Source organism: Amia ocellicauda, chromosome 22 (genome assembly GCF_036373705.1).
Source record: "Amia ocellicauda isolate fAmiCal2 chromosome 22, fAmiCal2.hap1, whole genome shotgun sequence".
Taxonomy (NCBI): Eukaryota; Metazoa; Chordata; class Actinopteri; order Amiiformes; family Amiidae; genus Amia; species Amia ocellicauda.
The window spans coordinates 15190582-15198494 of record NC_089871.1 but is presented as its reverse complement, the minus strand read 5'-3'; positions in this window follow the sequence as shown (position 1 = coordinate 15198494).

Sequence of the window (7913 nt, the reverse complement as noted above, 5' to 3'; positions counted from 1 at the left end):
CAGCAGACGGAGGCTTTATTAGACAACAAAATGGCAATGAAATCAGATCTCTCCAGAATAAAATGTGCTCCATTCTCGGTCCTAGAGTTATTATAACAATATCCTGCATTTAGAAAAGACATTGGTCTGCACTCCCTTTGTCACTTGGTCTCTGGGTCCTGCTGTTAAGAAATGGTTTTGGTGACTTCGAAGTTAAACAACTTTTCTAAAAGCAAACATGAAATACAAGCTGTTTTTGGCAAGTTTGGGGAAAAGTGACAGTTTCTCATCTTTGAAAGTGTCTTTCTTGACAAAGGTAATGTTCCTATCTTTGAACCCTGCCCCCATTAAAAATGCTCATCCAAGGTCTTGCAGAAAAAAAAAAATGTTTCTGTGTGACCTCAAAATGTTGCAATATTTTGTTTGTCTGCTTGCTTCAGATATTGCTGAATGACAACAGGTTAAATATAGCAGTAATGTCTGCAGCTTTATTTCAGGCGTCTTTCTCACAAACGCTTTTAGTGCAGTCTTTGAAGTTGTGGTTTCCTATCGCTGTGTCGTGGCAGGAGCAGGCTGCTTCCAGTTGTGCACCAATGAAAACGCTCCTTCCAGGCTGAGGCCGTATCTGTACAACCGCACTCCCAGTCGCTCCCCTGCAGCTTCCTGTGTGTAGCTCTGAACGCAAGAGGCCCACGAGACTCAAATGAGGCACCCTATTGTATTTCAGCCAACCGAATGATGTAAAGCTCAAGCAGGTTGGCATATTGATCAGCAACTATATTGAACTTCATCCAAAATTATACATTTGAGCTTATACAGGGCCTGTGTGTACCGGCCTTTCTTTCTGTGACTTGAGCAGTCTGTAGCAGACAGAGATACTCAGTTCTCAAAACATTTGATTTCCCGTGCCTTGACACTTTCAGGGGGTGAGGTAAACATGGGAGAGAGTTATCCACATGGTTACTAAAGTGCTGAGGTCGAATTGTTCCATAGGGTGTGACTTATCTACTCATTAGCTACATTGTTGATTATTCAGTAGCCAAAATAATCTGTTAGATTTGCATATTAATCTGTATCTAATGCATTTTCTTCCAATTATTCCCTCAACCTATAAACGACTGACCAGATCCTCCATATCTCTGTCACCTGTTTCTCTAGGTTATTTTATTATCATTATTTAATCAACATCTTATTGATTCACTGTAGTCCTGTGAATTCCTTATGCGTATTTCTCTACAACCAACAGCTGTTTTGATGGTGAGTAGGTTTCATCTTATCACTTATATGACTTAAAGTTCAGAGGAGCTGATTGTTGCTAGCAGGGAGCTGGAGAGAACCTCTGATGATCTGCTTTTGAAGGGCATCAGCATTGACCACTCCCCCCAAGGCAGGCAACAACAGTCTGGTGAAGAAGCTTTAGGCAACAAGTTTGAAAAGTGTAGGGAGATCAGAAGGCTCATGAAGAGGTAATCAAGGAGAAGGTAAGACAAGGCGGTTGAATCAAGCGCTGGAGAAGTTCAATCTGGCTCTTCCCACACATTTAACAACAGGAACAGTTGCCTGACCTCTAACATGGTTTTGAGACATTCGTTGAGGATATTTTGACTTTGACCACTGAGGCCAGGGACGTGTTGTGTGTCATTCCTGTCTCTCTCCAGTCTGATCTTTTGAAAAAGGACCAAAATATAAGATAGACTCAGGGGATAGGCTTTGTAGTACTTTCTGGTGGTCCATCATGAAAAGAGACGTTGACACACACTGCTTGACTTGTGCACAAAGCATTACAGATACTGTGGCTATGAAAGACAGACTGCGGCCTACTTCAGTGAAGGGCCTTGGACTAATTTGCAATTTGATTATGTATGCCTTCTTGTAGTGATTGACACCTTCACTAAGTGGGTTGAAGCCTTTCCAATTCAATCAGATACAGCCAAAGCCACAGCTATTGTAGATGGGGCAATTCCAGAAACTTTGGAAAGTGACAGAGGAACTAATTTCACTGGACAAATTCATACAGAACTGTCACGTGTATTAGGAATCGAAAATGTTCTTACATGTTCTTAAATGTTCAAATTGGGAGACTCTGCTTTGATCAAGAATTCTGATTAAATGAAAGATTAAATACAGCACATGTTCAATTTCAGATGGAGCGCTTGACTTTCCTATGTCTGCTGACTGTGACCCTCCTAACATGTACAATGGTAAAGAACTACATTCAGGAGACAATGTTTGCTTTGCATATAGTGATGCTGTGTCTGAACTGACGATTGTGAAATTCTTACATGCAAAAATACTATCGTGTACAATGCCAATTATTCGATCATTACACTGTCTTTGTCAATGACACCAGAGGAAAGGAGAGGTCCACTTTTCTGGTGCACTTCCCTACACTAGAAGAAAGACCACCACGTGGAATAGTGTATATACAAACAAATAGACTTTGCTTAATAATGTACAATTGGTTAATATACTGATTATTGTCAATGTTCAGGACTGGATATTGATGTATTTCACAAAATATAATGATACTGGGGCACCTAAAAGGCTGAAATTGTGGCAACATTGCCTTATTATGCCACACTGGGTAGATCTGAACCAAAACCAACACTACAGAAAATGAGGGATTTATTTGGTTGGTTAGGTTAAAAATGCTTTGGATATTGATGGATTAAGAGCTAGAGTGTCTTGACTGAAGAATCAAGTAGGTGAAAATGTTAAAGTTGAAGTTTTTTCAGCTGATGTTGATGACTTACAGTAGGATGTATAGCTTGCTGTAATCCAAGAAGCCTGCTTGTGTATATGCTGGTGAAGGTGTCTCTACTATGTGCTGACATGTGAATAGTTGAATATTCAAACACTGAATACCTGGATGATTGCTTTGTATTGAAGAGGATTTACAATAAATTTAAACAATCAGATGTTGTTTTTTTTCCGCAGGTTATCCTATTTCTCAATGGATTGGAATAAATATGAACCCACCTTTCCTGTTTTCCAGCATGTTAGACCTTCTCTTGGCTTGTTAAAGCATTTTTCCCCACACATTATTGTAATCACACGGAGCCATTGAAAATCAAAAGGGATCAAATATTAGCCCCAGGGACATTACATCCTACATAACTGCATTCATGAAACATACACACAAGATTATGAGATGAAGTAAACCCCTGTAAACAAATATTGAAGTACATTAGCATTAGTTTCTGATTTGTTTCTTCATTTTCATTTTTTTTGTTAAGGAAACCAAATATAAGATCTAACCCTATAACCATTTCCTGTTGCATATTGCCTTTTGCAATGCTGGAACTGAATTATACTACTCTACTGCAGCACACCTGCTTTTGAAGAACTGTAAGATCCCACATCTACAGATCTAGATTACAGTCTGCAACTCCTGTCCCAAAGAGGTTTTCAAGCAACTGAACTATGAATTAATGTCCTTTAGGTAACAAAAATAACAGCTTTTTCAAATGCAAGTGCATATAGGCACAAAATAATTACATTCCAACTCCCAACAAACTCCTCCTTATCTTCTGTTTCATTTTCTTCATCTGCAAATCCAGTTAAAATTAATCAGCAACCCCATCTTCATTTTCTACTGAAATACTTAGCAAACTTGATATGTCTCTTTCTGAGTTCCAGATTTAAGTAAAATATGTATTTTACTTAAAAAGCTAAATCTACAAAGCTAAATCTTAAGTTTATGAGTTTCAGATTCATGATTTAAACTGAATATATAATTCAAAGCTAAATGTTTATCTTGTGAGTCTCAGACTAAAGATTTAAACTAAATAATTATTTCACAACCAAATATTTAGTTTGTGAGTTCCAGATTTAAGTTACACATTTATTCTGAAGCTAAGTCTTTAGTTTATGAGTTCCAGTTTGAAGATTTAAACTGAATATTTTTTCAAAGCTAAATATTTAGTTTGTGAGTCCCAGTATTAAGATTTAACAGAAATATTTATTTTAAAGCTAAACATTTAATTTGAGTCAGAGATTAAGTTAAATATGCATTCCAAAACAAAATCTTTAGTTTGTGAGTTCCAGATTGAAGATTTAAACTAAATATGTATTTTAAAACCAAATATTTAGTTTGTAAGTTCCAGATTGAAGATTTAAGATACATATTTATTTCATGGCCTAATATTTTGTTTGCAAAACACAGATTTAGACTACAACTATTAATTGCAATCAGAGATTTAGCATTTAGCACCATCATGGATGCTTTTTGAGCGGCCTTTACAATTGAAAAGTAAATATCTCTGCACAAGTAAATTCTCCCATAATATCAGTTCTAATATGTTATTACATATTAGTAATGCATTACCCTAACAGAATCCTTAATTTAAGTAATAATTGGTTTATTTTTACTTTTCCATTTGTTTTAAACAGGTGGAGATAGTAAGGTAAGTAAACAATTAAGTAACAGAAAACTTAGCTGGAACAAAAACTAGCAGACAGGGGTATGCCAGGATCCAAGAAGCCTGCTTGTGTATATGCTGGTGAAGGTGTCTCTACTATGTGCTGACATGTGAATAGTTGAATATTCAAACACTGAATACCTGGATGATTGCTTTGTATTGAAGAGGATTTACAATAAATTTAAACAATCAGATGTTGTTTTTTTTCCGCAGGTTATCCTATTTCTCAATGGATTGGAATAAATATGAACCCACCTTTCCTGTTTTCCAGCATGTTAGACCTTCTCTTGGCTTGTTAAAGCATTTTTCCCCACACATTATTGTAATCACACGGAGCCATTGAAAATCAAAAGGGATCAAATATTAGCCCCAGGGACATTACATCCTACATAACTGCATTCATGAAACATACACACAAGATTATGAGATGAAGTAAACCCCTGTAAACAAATATTGAAGTACATTAGCATTAGTTTCTGATTTGTTTCTTCATTTTCATTTTTTTTGTTAAGGAAACCAAATATAAGATCTAACCCTATAACCATTTCCTGTTGCATATTGCCTTTTGCAATGCTGGAACTGAATTATACTGAATTATACTACTCTACTGCAGCACACCTGCTTTTGAAGAACTGTAAGATCCCACATCTACAGATCTAGATTACAGTCTGCAACTCCTGTCCCAAAGAGGTTTTCAAGCAACTGAACTATGAATTAATGTCCTTTAGGTAACAAAAATAACAGCTTTTTCAAATGCAAGTGCATATAGGCACAAAATAATTACATTCCAACTCCCAACAAACTCCTCCTTATCTTCTGTTTCATTTTCTTCATCTGCAAATCCAGTTAAAATTAATCAGCAACCCCATCTTCATTTTCTACTGAAATACTTAGCAAACTTGATATGTCTCTTTCTGAGTTCCAGATTTAAGTAAAATATGTATTTTACTTAAAAAGCTAAATCTACAAAGCTAAATCTTAAGTTTATGAGTTTCAGATTCATGATTTAAACTGAATATATAATTCAAAGCTAAATGTTTATCTTGTGAGTCTCAGACTAAAGATTTAAACTAAATAATTATTTCACAACCAAATATTTAGTTTGTGAGTTCCAGATTTAAGTTACACATTTATTCTGAAGCTAAGTCTTTAGTTTATGAGTTCCAGTTTGAAGATTTAAACTGAATATTTTTTCAAAGCTAAATATTTAGTTTGTGAGTCCCAGTATTAAGATTTAACAGAAATATTTATTTTAAAGCTAAACATTTAATTTGAGTCAGAGATTAAGTTAAATATGCATTCCAAAACAAAATCTTTAGTTTGTGAGTTCCAGATTGAAGATTTAAACTAAATATGTATTTTAAAACCAAATATTTAGTTTGTAAGTTCCAGATTGAAGATTTAAGATACATATTTATTTCATGGCCTAATATTTTGTTTGCAAAACACAGATTTAGACTACAACTATTAATTGCAATCAGAGATTTAGCATTTAGCACCATCATGGATGCTTTTTGAGCGGCCTTTACAATTGAAAAGTAAATATCTCTGCACAAGTAAATTCTCCCATAATATCAGTTCTAATATGTTATTACATATTAGTAATGCATTACCCTAACAGAATCCTTAATTTAAGTAATAATTGGTTTATTTTTACTTTTCCATTTGTTTTAAACAGGTGGAGATAGTAAGGTAAGTAAGCAATTAAGTAACAGAAAACTTAGCTGGAACAAAAACTAGCAGACAGGGGTATGCCAGGACCATGGTAGAGAACCACTGCTCACAGTTTTCATGTCTTCAAATATGATGGTTAGTATAAAATGAAATGATCACAATTTGAAAAACAGCACAATTGAATACATTTACTATAATAAACCATTTATACATTTTAAAAAGGAATGGTTAAATCTGGTGTGTGTGTAGGGGGTTCCTTAATTTGTATTGCAATACCTTATGATACTTTCATAAGTTGGACAAGCCTGTACAAAAATGTCTGGATTCGATGCTTTCTGTGAGGTTTCTATGTACCTTGTTAAAGTCAGGTATGCTGCTGTGGTTTCACTGACAGATTAAGAGTCTTTCCATGCAAGCCTTGTAAGGATGGATGAGTAATGCCTTCTCAATGCAATGCTTGCAGCTGTGACTGGTGTCCTTTTTTCATAAGCCAATGCTACTGCATATTGCTGAAGATCCTTCACTACTGAACACAGTAATTTTGGAGTTCCTTTTAAAAGTACAGTAAGAAAGATAAATCATATAAATAAATGTCTTCTTTCTAACAATTTTGATTTACCATCATGCAGGCACATTCATTTTTATGATGCCCTAGTCTATGCTATAGATTGAACACATAAAAATGTAATTATTATTATTATTATTATTATTATTATTATTATTATAATAATAATAACCACATAGAGTGGCATTATTGTTTTTAAATATTTATTTATACATACCTGCATTTAGCTACTTGCTCCTCTCACAGAGGACTGTATCGTTGCGTCACTTCCATGATTATAGTTCAACAGTTAGACAGCAAAGTCGTTTTATCTGTTCCCAGTTTCACGAATTGCTCCCCAACATTAAACTACCGTACTTTAGCAAGGGAACTCTACTATGAAAGGGAGCAGGAATGGTTTTGGGGACTTTCTTTTAAATATTAGAAAACAACTTTCGGGACAATGCACTTGGGTCACCATGTTTGGGGTCTATTCCCAGTTCCAGAAATAGTTCCCCACCATGAAACTATTGTAGCACTATTACCACTATTACTTTTACAAATTCTGTTCAGTTTAACAAATTGTAGTAAATGTGTATTTATTATTGTTGTTGTTATTGGTATTAAAGTTAAGTATTTAATATTATTTACACTATGCAATACAATATGTTCAATAAACACACAAGTTTCTGAAAGCCCAGAATAAGTATTTTTCAGTTTTGGACGTCACTGTAAATCTTTCCACTTTCCATCGTAGTGAAATGGATAAATAGGTCCACACCTGAAAATCTACACCTTCATTTTTGCTCGAATAAACTCCAAGGGGTATAAAACTAATTACATCAATTAAAGAAAGAGCGGAATTAAAAAATAATATAATGATTGGCTTGGTAGACTGCACCTGGTATATTCATCCAATCAAAATGCGTATTTTAATTAAACGTTGTTTTGTATTTAATTGAGGCTGACGTATGAACCCATACAACATTATCTCGCCATTTGATTCGGTTTCAGCTTGTAAATGGGAATTTTACTCCGCCATTGGATTTAAATCTGATTCAACTAAACGTAATTAAATAACTGGCTTAATTTGCGTAGGGGTCGACCATTTGTTTCCCCATAGCGGGTGTTACTGGCAAAATTGTGCAAAATGGATACGTTTTATTTTTATTTTTAAAGAACATAAGAAAGTTTACAAACGAGATGAGGCCATCCATTAATAACTAAGTGATCCAAGAATCCTATCCAGTCTGTTTGTGAATGTTCCCAAATTGTCTCTTCAGCCACATCGCTGG